Genomic DNA, 13192 nt, shown 5'->3' with positions numbered 1-13192 from the left:
CAAACTTGAGCCAATGCAGATAAAACGTGATCTAGATTTAATCGCAAATATAGATTAAAATTTGGGGGGGGGGGGGTCTTATCCACATAAACCATATCTTTCCTTATCATATTTTCCTAACAATGAATTTCACTGTTCAGAATTTGCCACGGGTTTATGATGTTATAGATGAATTTCAAGACACGAGCCGCTAACAAATACATAAATATAAATTAAACGTTGTTTGGGGGGAGGGGTTGTCCATTTCTTGTTTGTTTTCACCGCAGTGGTATTAAGGACACTAATAAACTAAATACATTTTGTACCGGGTGTCTTCAGATTCTTTCTAGACCGTTATTGTTTTAGGAGTCTCTGTCTCTGGGTGTGGGAAAGCAAGACAAGCTTGCTTCTCATGCTCACAATTTTCCTCTTAGGCTGAAAATATTCCCTGTAAGACCAGAGTGAGATTTCCTGAGTCTCTTCTAAAAAGGCGTGAAGCCACAGATGGAAGTTAAAGCAGCAGCTACTGTCAGTCAAGGCCCCAGGCAAGACTGTGAAATCAAAGATTTGTTCCCGTTTCCCAGCCCCGGTCCTTTCTAGTGTCTATACGCTGCCCTTGATAGCTCCAGGGGGTAAAAGAGCTAGGCTTGTCCTCGGGATCTTCCTTCTATTTCTTGATCCCTCCTGGGTGGACTTTGTATTTTCAACCTGGGTTGTAAGCTTTCTATAAATCTTACAAAGAATGAATGTTGGTTACCTGCGAGGGAATATTTGGGGACAAGCAGGCAATGTACCTCTAACTCATAACAGCTAATAGCCTTGACCAAAAGCTATCCGATGACTCTCTGGGCTTGGTGGGTAGCCCTGTGACTCCATTCCAAAATGCAACAACTATTGATGGAGTTATTATTGTGTCTGGCACTGTGATAGGCGTGGCAGAAAGATGAGTAGGAAGCAGCCCCTGATCTCAACAACTTATGGTCCAATCAAAGAAATCAGACAATACTGGCTACACAAGAAGACAGAATAAGCTATATATACTGTGGAGGAAATACCAAACACAGGAGGGGAGGGGCTGGGGCATTATACAGGGAGAGATCACACCTTCCAGTTGAAGGATCAAGAAAGATTTCATAAAGGAAATGATAACTGACATAAGATTTTGTTGGAAACCAAGAAACTAGGGTGACTTGATACATTTGATCACGCCTTGGCACCATCCAGAAATGTACTCTCCCCTAAATCTCCACTTATGAAAGTCTCTTCCCTGTCTTATGTCAACTGTCCTGCATGTAGAGCAGGGCATAGGGGAGAGAATGGCAATCCAATTTCACTATAATAAGAAGTATGTGAACAGGAGAAGATAACATTGGAAACATGACTTGAGTCTATATATATGGGGGGGGGGGGGAAGACTTGAATTCAAATAGAACAGTTGATATTAAATTCAGCCCATAGTGGGAATCACTAAAGCCTGCCAATACTCTGGGTTGTAATTTTACTTCCAAATTCGATTTCCAGTTGGGCATGAGGAGGGACTATTAAGGAAAGATAGTCATTAAACATAATTTATGATCTGTCTATTCCATTGCTGCCTGGATTATGACAGTGGTTCTCAAACTTTAAGTTATTTCAGAATTATCAGGAAGGCTGCTGCCCCCCTCCCAAAGTTCTGATTAAGTTTGGGTGAAATCTGAGAATTTGTTCAATGCCAGTACTGCTGGCCTGGGGAACACACTTAAAGAACAGCTGGTTTATGGGCTCTGTAGGATATTTGCTAGGTTAGAGAAAGCCACCTGATTCTAAGGGTCATAAAAAATACTTAAGTCTCTCTTCCTTAATTACTGTTTTTAAATTTCAATGATCAGGAACATCAGATAATTTTTTTTTGTCTTAACCACCGTCCTATTTGGGATAAAAAACATTCTACTACTGAAAACATGGTATGCATAATGATTTAATTTTTCTAAATTTGTTTTATTTCCATCACAGACTTCATTGATTTGCAGCTGTATGTTAAGAAATCATAACCCGTTACTGGGGATTGGAATAACTTACAATATTGAAAATATATATACAAAACCAATAAAGACACAAGAAAAACATTTACATGATAATGAGTGAGACAACAGATGATCCCATTTGGTAAATTTTATTTCTTTAAAATACTAAAACATACAAGTTATTATTAAGTACTACCATGTACTTATTAAGTATTATTAAGTACTACCACTATGTATATCCTACTTTTGTATTTGGTCAAAAAAAAAAAAAGAAACAAAGAAAAATGCAAATAGCTAAGAAAAAAAAGATATATATATATATATGTATACACACACACACACACACACATATATATATATGTATACACACACACACACACACACACATATATATATATATATATATATATATATATATATATATATGGATGAGGCAATCATTAAAGTGAATAGCTGAGAAAAGTTAAGGCTAAAAAAGTTCAGGACACTTAGGCTCTTGAGAGCTAACGGGAGGTCAGGAAAGTGTATAACCTGACCATGTGATCTTCAGTCTGGGCCAGAGCAGTCATGGGTGTATCTCGACTTTTAGCAAATATCACATGAAAAAATCCAACATTACAGAAAAGGTCAGGGTTCATTGAATGTTATGACTTTATTTATGACTTCATTTTACAGTTGAGGAAAGTGAAGTCTAAACATAACCAATATGCCCAAAGCCACCCAGTTTCTTCTTTCCATCCCCCAGCCCACCTAACCGGATAGCCAGTGTGAGTGAATACCCATCCCCTCTCCCATTTCCCACACCATTCAGCGGCAAAGACCACAGAGCAGCATTTGCTTACACCAGCCCTAGAGTCCCTCACTATTGTTCCCCATCTGTTGGCTCTGTCTCTCCAACAATGATTGCAAATGCCTCAAAAACAGGAGCCGCTTCTTCATCCCTTTCCTGAATTCCCTATGGATACATTAAGGGGCTGATTATTCCGTTTATATATATAAAAAAAAATCTCCAAATTACAAAAGCACCCACAATAGGATCTGTATTCTATAAGCTCTTTCAGGTTGCAAGAGCAAGGGAGATCAATTGTGCTTCCCTCGTTAATGGGGGTTTATTGTGAGGACAAACAGGATGCAGACTCAGCAGCTGCACACACAGCCGGGCCCCACCGGGAACTCCTCACTGCGTGTTATTGTCCCGGATGAACCTGTACCTCTTGCGGCCGGCCGAGCAGCTGCTCTCCTAACTTAACTGCTTACCCTCTCTGTGCCTCGGGTCCTTCACCTTTAAAATGGAGATAATAATAATAATACCTACCTCACTGGCTTGTTGTGAGGATTAACTAGGCTGACACATGTAAAGCCCTTACAAGGGTGTCTGGGGCATAGTAAATGCTAGAAGATGTTAGCCGTCATTATTAATTCGGCGTAGCCCCACAGATCTTGAATATAAGGGTTTGGGCTCCTCTGAACGAGAGAGGCACAGAATTCCCTTTTTGTCTTCTTTGAGAAGATGGCTTTTTTTTTTCCCCTTATAGTTTCTGTTCACTGGTATCATTGCTGCCCTGGTGGAGAAAATCAGCTCACTACCCTTCACTTCAGAAAAGGCCTCGGAGCAACCGATTCCATGGAAACTCGCCATTGGTGAGCATTTGTTTATTCTAGTGCCAGACTGCTCAAGCATTGAGAGAGGAGATAGAGGACTTATCAGATTGGCTTCCTTGTACCGAGGCAGTTTGATTTTCTCTACAAGTTCTGGCAAATCTTGACTTAACCATAGCATGCCTAAAATATGCAAATACCGTGGGATGGCAAACACAAATTTCCAGGAGGACCCGAGATGGAATTTTATACGTAGACTTATGTTACTCTGCAGGGGCCCTCCTTGGGGTCAGCTACAAATCTAGCTGAGGTTAACAGTGTTTTATCATTCTGCAAAGAGGCTCCCTTGTAGTTAACCCTGCTGTTGAATTTGGAGCCTGTCCTGAGCATTTTTGCTCCAGGCTATGCACGTGGACCTTGGCAGAGCATCATTAAAGCCCCTATTAGTGAGAGCTGACTGCTTTCCCCTGTGAGGAAAAGTATTACATTGCAGTAAAATGCAAATCCACTAACAGGCAACTGCAGATTTATAGCACTGCAGTTCCAGAGGAATCAAAGGGAAATAGAATCTTCTCTCCCCTGGTAGATCAGAGCTACAGACTTCTCCAGATTGCTCAGGATTTCCACGTAGGACTGGCTACATAATTTGTGGGGCCCGAGTGCAAAACAAAAATGCAGGAACCTTTTGTTCAAAAAGTAAGACTTTCAAGACGGTGACAATAGAGCATTAATCCAAGTGCTGGGTCATTCAGACTCCAGGGTCCTGAGCGACTGCCCAAGTCACATGCCCATGAAGCTGGATCTGATTCCATGTGTCACTGAAAAATAACACACTTTCCATGTGATTTAGACACATCATATGGCCTATGGGGAGACAACCTTGTTTGCCTAATTCCCTCAGCCCTAGGCACAACAACAGGATGGGGGGAGAATCAAAATGGCCTGTGTTGTTGTGCCTCTGCCTACTTTTATTACCGATATCGTAAGTCCCTCCCTCCCCCCACCAAACACACACACAAGCACACATACACACACATCTCCCTTTGCTGTGCATCTCAGGGCACCGACACTCCTCCTCTGGTCCTTGTGTTTTTCTGCTTGGCATCCAGTAAGAGATCAAATGACACAATGCTTAAAATCATGGACTCAATACTACTGCTAATTGTGCATCCCTGGGCAAGTCACTTAATCTTTCTGTGCCTCAGTTTCTTTATGTATAAAAATGTGGATAACAATAGTACCTACTGGAGAGAGCATAATATGTTAGCACACATAAAATTAGATTTGTCCTTGGCTTACTCTAAGTGGTCTAGAGTTTTAGTTGTTACGAACCTGCCACTTTTGACCCCGCTGTAGCCACTCTTCTGTTGCTACCACCACTGTCGTCCGGACTCCTATAGTGCATGTTGGGCCATTCACTTATTGAACAAGAGGGCATTGGGCCAGGACTCCAAATACATTAAAGGACCAACATTTAGACAGTTGTTTTTATTTCCAGATAAGATTAGATATGCACAGTCACAGAGATACACTGACGGCATTGGAAGGTCCCCTGCTGCTCTTACAAATGTAAAAACCATTTTAAGTGCAATACAACACAATTTTGGCATTTCTTCATTCTTAAAGATATTGGAGCCTGAAAAAATGAAGGGGGGGCCTGCTCAGCAGTGTCCAAGGCCATTGGCAGGACCACTCCTGACTTTCCTCTTCTTTCCCTTGGTTAGAAAGGCAGGACTGGAATCCACACTGTTTTGCAAATGAGGGACCCCAACAGGAAAGAGACGGTAAAAGAACACAGGGTTAAGAATATATGTTTCTTCTGAGTCATGGCTGCTGGTGGTCAGGCAGGATATATACTTCAGAAAACAGCAGTAAGAATGAAGCCAAAGAGGAAAGGAAAAAGGGAGATGTTTCAAAGAGGTCATCAAGAACTAAATCACTCTGGTATCAAGGAAGGCCGAAAATGGAAACGTGACATAAATGGGAGTTGACTTTAAGGCGCTAGAAGAAAACAGAAGTTGAGCTCACACTGTAAACAGGATGCTATACTATGAGTTGTGTGAATTTCTTTCTCTTGGTTAGTGATAGATTGGAAAGGAATTTTTTTTTTAATTTTTTTTTTAACGTTTATTTTTTTTTGAGACAGAGAGAGACAGAGCATGAATAGGGGAGGGTCAGAGCGAGAGGGAGACACAGAATCCGAAACAGGCTCCAGGCTCTGAGCGGTCAGCACACAGCCCGACGTGGGGCTTGAACTCACGGACCGCGAGATCATGACATGAGCCGAAGTCGGACGCTTAACCGACTGAGCCACCCAGGCGCCCCTAAAAAGAAGAAAGGAATTTTAAATGAAACATGGAAATGTCTTTCCTGATGGGGGGAAAAAAAGAAAACCCCAGCTTTCATTTCTATTGAGTTCATGGATGGGCAGAGCTTTGAGACGTGCTATTATGTAACTGTGAGCATTATCAGCCCTCCAGCTTACATTCAGCCCTCACAGCTGCAAGGCGTGTCCAACCAGCAAACAGGAAATGAGAAAGGAGCCTCCACTGCAGCGGGTCAGCAAGGTTTTACCAGCCTCTGGGAGGCGCCCAGGGAGACAGAGAATCTTGAGCAAATGTGATCTCTCTGCTTTATAGATAAAAAGAGAATTTTATTGCACAAGGTTTATAAACGTGGCCTTGGCAACACGTGTTTGTTCATTTGTTTAAAACTTTTAATGGGAAATTGTATTTTATTTGCTTAGATCTGTGCATTTCAAGAGTCTTTCAAAAAGCGTAAAAGAGCTCTTATTGCAGCATAAAGATCAAAGAGAGTTGATTTCCTCCCATAGCTATTTCTTACTTTTTTTTTTTATTCTGGAATGTTATTTTCTTCTTCTTTTCACAAATGGTGCCCAGAATGAAAAAGCAATCTGTATTTAAATGTTTGCATTATATTTCTTTTGGAATTCAAGAAATTGTGTGTGCCCAGGCGTTTAGGGGTCAGATTACACTTATAAGAAAACTAGAACAAATATTCAGAAATTGTATACCTGCAATTTGAGGGCAATGTGTTCAAAATTAAAAAAAAAAAAAAAAAAGAAACTTTTTCCAAGAAGAGGCTCTGTGCACAGGATTGGGATGGGGCTACTCTGATTCAGAATCTGTTGCCATGGTGACCGACCTGGGTGCCTCCTGGGCTCTGTAAGGGAGGCTGGTGTGGTAATTATATAAGCTGAAGCGCCGCTGAATAACCCCAGGAAGGCAGGACCGCCACAGTGCAATTTCTAGGAAACCACTATTTTAAAATTCATACATCATAATGCCTTCTCCTTTTATATGGAAATGTACCTTTTTAGTATTTTTTTTGTATATAAATCTGATAAAACTGATATAGTAGACAATAAAATTCACTAAATCTTGAATATAAGAAGTAAGCCACATGGACCATATTATATACTCATGAATTTGTTTCCAACAGTTCCATTTTTTTATGAATGAACACTGAACTAGCAATTAAATGCCTTACTTTTTCTCATAATATGCCACATGCAACTTGGTCCTTTTCTTTAATATGTAATATATAATAATTATAAAAGTATAAGAAGGTGATTGCTTAGAACGATAAATCAATGCCATATTTAACTAGATAAACAAGTTAAATAGGCTAAGCATGAAGGGCAATTAATACACATTTGTCAATGAAAAATATATTTAAGAAGAGGAATTCATACAAATGTTCTCCTTCTTTATCACATTTTACGTTTCACATTTCCACATGTCATAAACCTTCTAGGAGAGAGATAATTATTTGACCTATAGGAAATTGGTTTCTGGTGATGATGTAATGTTATTTCTTCATTCAACAAATAGTTATTTATTGAGAAAACTAAATCTTTCACCTTGAACAAATCTTTTCACTTCCTAAGGCCATCATGTTCCCCATCTGTAAAATAAAAGTTTGTACTGAGGGTCTTTCCAGCTCAATCATTTCATCGTTCCAGAACTCGCAAGATAAAATAGTCTATCAGTCACTTAGACCTTTTACTTTGAAGTGAGAAAACCACTATTTTTTTTTAATTTTTTTTAATGTTTATTTATTTTTGAGACAGAGAGAGACAGAGCATGAACGGGGGAGGGGCAGAGAGAGAGGGAGACAGAATCGGAAGCAGGCTCCAGGCTCCGAGCCATCAGCCCAGAGCCCGACGCGGGGCTCGAACTCACGGACCGCGAGATCGTGACCTGAGCTGAAGTCGGACGCTTAACCGACCGAGCCACCCAGGCACCCCAAGAAAACCACTATTTATTCAGTATCCATCGTATCCTGACACTGAGCCAGACATTTTACTTATTTTACCTATGGCACTGTAATCCACTTAAGAAATGAAGAGACAGGTTGTATGATTTTAATCTGTCCAACTCATTTTTTTTTTTTTAACGTTTATTTTTGAGAGAGAGAGAGAGAGAAAGAGAGAGCAAGTGGGAGAGGGGCAGAGAGTGAGAGAGAGACAGAATCCAAAGCAGGCACCTGGCTCTGAGCTGTCAGCACAGAGCCCCATGCAGGGCTCTGACCCACGCACCTTGAGATTATGACCTGAGCCAAGTCAGTTGCTCAACCAACTGAGCCACCCAGGCGACCCTCAAATTTTTTCAAATATTTTTTTAATGTTTCTTTGTTTTTGAGAGAGAGAGACAGAGTGTGTGTTGGGGAGGGGCAGAGAAAGAGGGAGACACAGAATCAGAAGCAGGCTCCAGGCTCTGAGCTGTCAGCACAGAGCCTGACACGGGGCTCAAACTCACAAACTGCGAGATCATGACCTGAGCCGAAGTCGGACACCCAACCAACTGAGCCACCCAGGTACCCCCTGTGCAACTCAGGTTTCACGTGTTGTGCATGGCACCAAGCTGCCCACACACTAGTGAAGGATCTGCAGCTACCTCTATGGATGGATTATTTTTTGTGAGGATAAAGAAATGGAAAGTATGATTGTATGGTATGTCAAAAACTCTGAGAACACTGTTTTTTTTTTTTAATTATTACAGAATTCTGGAATCAAAGTATCAAAGTGACAAAAGACTAAATTGAACTCTCATGAAATAGGGACGTCCAGATTCATCCAAAGGCAATGGGATGTAGAAAGTAAATGCTGTGTAGTACAATGCTGCGTTGTACAAGTACAACCCTAAAAATGGGACTTGGACATTCGGTTACTGTTTATTAGTACCCACTTGAGTCTAGTCATACTCAGAGGATTAATCATGGATCCAGGTCTGATCAATTGAATTTTAGAAAAATTAAATATGGTAAAAAATAATTATTGTAATGAGCACTTAATATGACAGATATGACTCAGTACAGGCTTTCTTCATTAACCTGAGTGTTTTTCCTACTACTCCCCTGAAAGCACTTTCTCTCTCCCTGTATTTGAAGATGAGGCTGATAATGATGCTACCATTCGGGTGTCTATATTTATTTGCAAAGCCATTGTGTATTCTGCAAGCTCCCTCCATTGCATACATGTTTTTCTGTTCAGTAGTTTTACATACTTTTTATTGAATCGATACTGGCCTTTTCCTGTTCTGCCCAAAGAAGAGGCCCCCCAAATGCTTTACAACTCAGTGAATACAATTCTGTCTCTTTATCTTTGAGATTTTTTTTGCCTCAAGTCCCAGTGTTATACCCCACCTCGTTTTTTGTTGTGTGAAAGAGTGGTCTGATGACAGATTTCATTTCCCAGAATTTATTACCTATTGTGTATTTTGCTGTTCAGCCACAATGACCCCATCTGCATTTAGGTTGAATGGGGACCCCACCCTGACCCAATTTAATAAAAAAATAATGAGGCCACTCGAAGCTCATAGATGTGTCAGCACTGTGAAAAGGGTCTATAATCAATGCAAATGCGATGTTTTCCTGCTTTGTGGAGCACAGAGGTTTGACACCCATCTCTTTTGCTGGATCAAATCAGACTCCCTCTTTGCTTTGAGAATCTAATGAAAGGTATGGACTCTCCCCTCAAAAAAAAAAAAAGCATGTGACTGGATAATTTATTGAAATGTTAATTGGTGGGTTGTTTCATGCTCTATTTTTTCCTCCCTCCTATTCCAAGAATGTGGTCAAGCCTCTTGAAATGTGAATGGTGCCCCTGAGGTTTTACAGAGCACAACCTGCCAATCGCTCATGGGAGGCCTCCCAAAAAGTTCAGGAGCCTTTGTATACTGTCCAAGGGTGGGGCTGGGAGAGTATCAATAATGACCAAGCTTGGATTTCCTGCCGTCCGAGGCAGAATGGAGCTTGAGGTCAAGTTTAACTTGATTTAAAGTTTATTAAATAATGTGATGATTTTGTACCCTTGTGTGTAGATATAAGTTCCCATCCTCTGTACAGTTTGATGTTCCCACACACCATTTTACACACTCTTTCTAAGGGTTTGTGATCATTCCTCATCCCCCAACCCTTCCTACCCCACTCTCTGAGATCAGTAATAAGAATTTTAACATTTATTAAGTGCTTACTATTGAGTTTTAACAAAGAATGATACACGTGTTTTTCACGAAGGGAAGCAAGGGTTTGAAAGGTCAAATAACTTTCTGAAGGTCATACAGGCTTTACTGATAGAGGCAGGGTTTGAATCCAAATCCACAAACACGGGGTAGTGGTAAGTTATACGTTGTCACAAAAGCCATTGTGCGAAGATGCTATCCTCAGGACTGTATTTTATTTCTTTTATTTCTTTCTTAGTTTCTTTAAAAAACCCTTTAGTAATCCACAACCCTGAACCTGGTCATAACATCCTCAGTGTAAATTCCCATACAGAGAGAGCAATCAGCATTCATACTCTGACATGCGAAAAGAGTCCCCTGCTCAAGCTATTACCTGTTAGACCCGGCACCCCGGTGCACCTCTCAGAAGAAGCGTGGCTTTCACTGCCTACTTTACCTCTCAAGACTTGAGATTCCTTTTCAGAAAAATGGGGATGATAGAAGTGCCTATGATACGAGATTGTTGTGTAAATTATATCAAAAGCTGGGCACATTAATTACTTGGCATAGAGCCCAGTACATGGGAAGAGTTCAATAAACGGCAGCTCATTATTATAATTAAGCCGCACTATTCTCACTGTGAAGACTTGCCCTCAGTTGATATTTGTTTAAAGGCAGGGAAGGCTGTGAGTCTGAGAGGTCTTCTGTGACTCCTTTAAGCTTTTAAATTCTTCCTTGACACTACTAGAGTATTTTGGACATACTTCATTGTTGCGTTTTAGATTCCATAAAAATTATATTTTCATGTATCTGCTTTCCCTAACTAGACTGATAGCATCATGTTGATATTTGACATCTCAGTATCTAGGAGAGGAGCTAGCACTCAGGCCAGGGACTCCAGGGACACCATTCATATTGTATTCATTGTCATCGGTGCCAGCCCCCACCAGGTGGACCTTGCCGTGACCCCCAGCCCCCACCAGGTGGACCTTGCTGTGACTGGGGTATGCCCAGAATAAAACATGGCTCTAATAACAATGATTTTGTGTTTTGGAATAATATTAGGCATGAAATCATATTTGAAACAGAATAGAAAAGAACTGTATTTTCAAATATTTTCCCACCTAGTATTAACTTTTTTCCCCCAGCTTTATTGAGATACAATTGATATAGAAGTATTCATCTTTTTTCTGATTTTCGTAAGGCGTCACTTAATTTTCTACTGTAACAGAAAACGCGGCATATAACAGTACTCTAAAAGGCAAGATGCATCCAATCGTAAGTGGACTAAAGATTTTGTTGGATGCCCTTTTAAGATTTAATTTAGAATTTAGTATTGAGAAAAATAATGTATCATTGACAAAACATAAAACTTCTTGCCTTTCCCCAGTTTGTATAAATTGAGATCATTATTAAGTCAAGATTGGTAACATAAAATGTCTTCAGAGCTGCTGCATAGAACTCCTGTTCCAGTCATTTAAATGAATTCTCAAAGACTTGAAAAGAATCCTGATTTCATTCAATTTACTATTGATGTGTCTCATGGAGAGAAAGGTTGACTATGAACAAAATAGTCAGACTTGAGGAAGGGTTTCAGAGAAAGAAAATGAAAAGCATTTAAATTTTAAAATGTAAATCAAGCTTTTTGCTTTAAGACAGAATATAATTCAGGCCAGACTAATTTCAAATTTATGATAATTTCATTAGCTGCATTGAAACTTTCCTTGATCCAATCTGTAAAAAAGTAGTTTGCTAATTTATAATTATAAAATATGGGAGATATTTAAGGCATTGTTTTCAAGCACTATTTGCATTTGTTGTTTTCAAGCACCATTTGCTCACAAGCTGCTAATTATAATTTTAATTCATTTATTAATCTAAGTCTAACAGAATCTCCAGTAATGTTTTATTTTTCATTACGAATGTTATTGTAATTACTTAAAAATTATATAAACGCATTTATGTTCAAATAATGTAATCCAGAATTTTTAAGGTAATTAAACTTCATTTTCTGGTGTAGGCTTTGTGTTAACTTTCCATTTACTCAAAAAGATTTAACAGACAACCTCTAAATTCATATTCTCAACAGTATAGTGAGGGATGCAACTGCTATGAAGCAGTTAGTAAATGAAACATTCTTACAAATATGTTGAAAGCCTGTCAATAATTTTTTTTTTACTAAGTTGCAAAATTTTTATCTGTCTTAAACACACGCTCATCAGATAAAATAATTTGTTTAAGCTTTCTTTTTTTTTTTTTTTAATTTTTTTTTCAACGTTTTTTTATTTATTTTTGGGACAGAGAGAGACAGAGCATGAACAGGGGAGGGTCAGAGAGAGGGAGACACAGAATCGGAAACAGGCTCCAGGCTCCGAGCCATCAGCCCAGAGCCTGACGCGGGGCTCGAACTCACGGACGGCGAGATCGTGACCTGGCTGAAGTCGGACGCTTAACCACTGCGCCACCCAGGCGCCCCTGTTTAAGCTTCCTAATGCAATAGGCCATCTTCCCACTTCAGTTAAAATTCTTACATGCCCACAACTGTCATCATTTACTTTTGTTTCTCTAACTGTCCATATTGATTTCAGTGGTAAAATAGTAACAGTAATTATTCTAATGGATGATTAAATTGAAGACAACTACTATTAATCTACGGTTGCTTTTCAAATAGTACTATTTTTTTTTCTATAGATAATTTTATAGACCTGAACGATCTTCTAATCTTCTTCTTAAACCTCTGACAAATCTTTTTAGAAATGGTTCTGAGACCCTCCTTTCACTCTGGGTTTCCCTTGGGATTCCCACCTAAATTCTTCTTCCCTCCTTTTATTTGCCTTTTAACTCAGCTGTTGCCATGGAGTCAACGGTAGCAATGATCCCAATCAATACCTGTCTGATTTCTCAGATTCAGCTCAATGTAATAACTGTGTCTCTGTGGTATTTTTTATATTTGTAAGACCAGCATCATCTCAATTTTAAATATTCAAAGCTTTATTAATTGATGCATATATTTTTCCTGCAGTTTGTATTTCTTTGCATAAGATTTTGCTATTCTCAATAAGCATGACTTAATGAATGATAACTAAAATAAATTCACAGAAATAAATGTTCTTTGTATTCTGGTTCTAGACTGATCCCATGTGGAAG

This window comes from Panthera onca, chromosome A2 (genome assembly GCF_046562875.1).
Source record: "Panthera onca isolate mPanOnc1 chromosome A2, mPanOnc1 haplotype 2, whole genome shotgun sequence".
Taxonomy (NCBI): Eukaryota; Metazoa; Chordata; class Mammalia; order Carnivora; family Felidae; genus Panthera; species Panthera onca.
The sequence above is the reverse complement of the archived record's forward strand: the minus strand, read 5'-3'. Positions refer to the sequence as shown.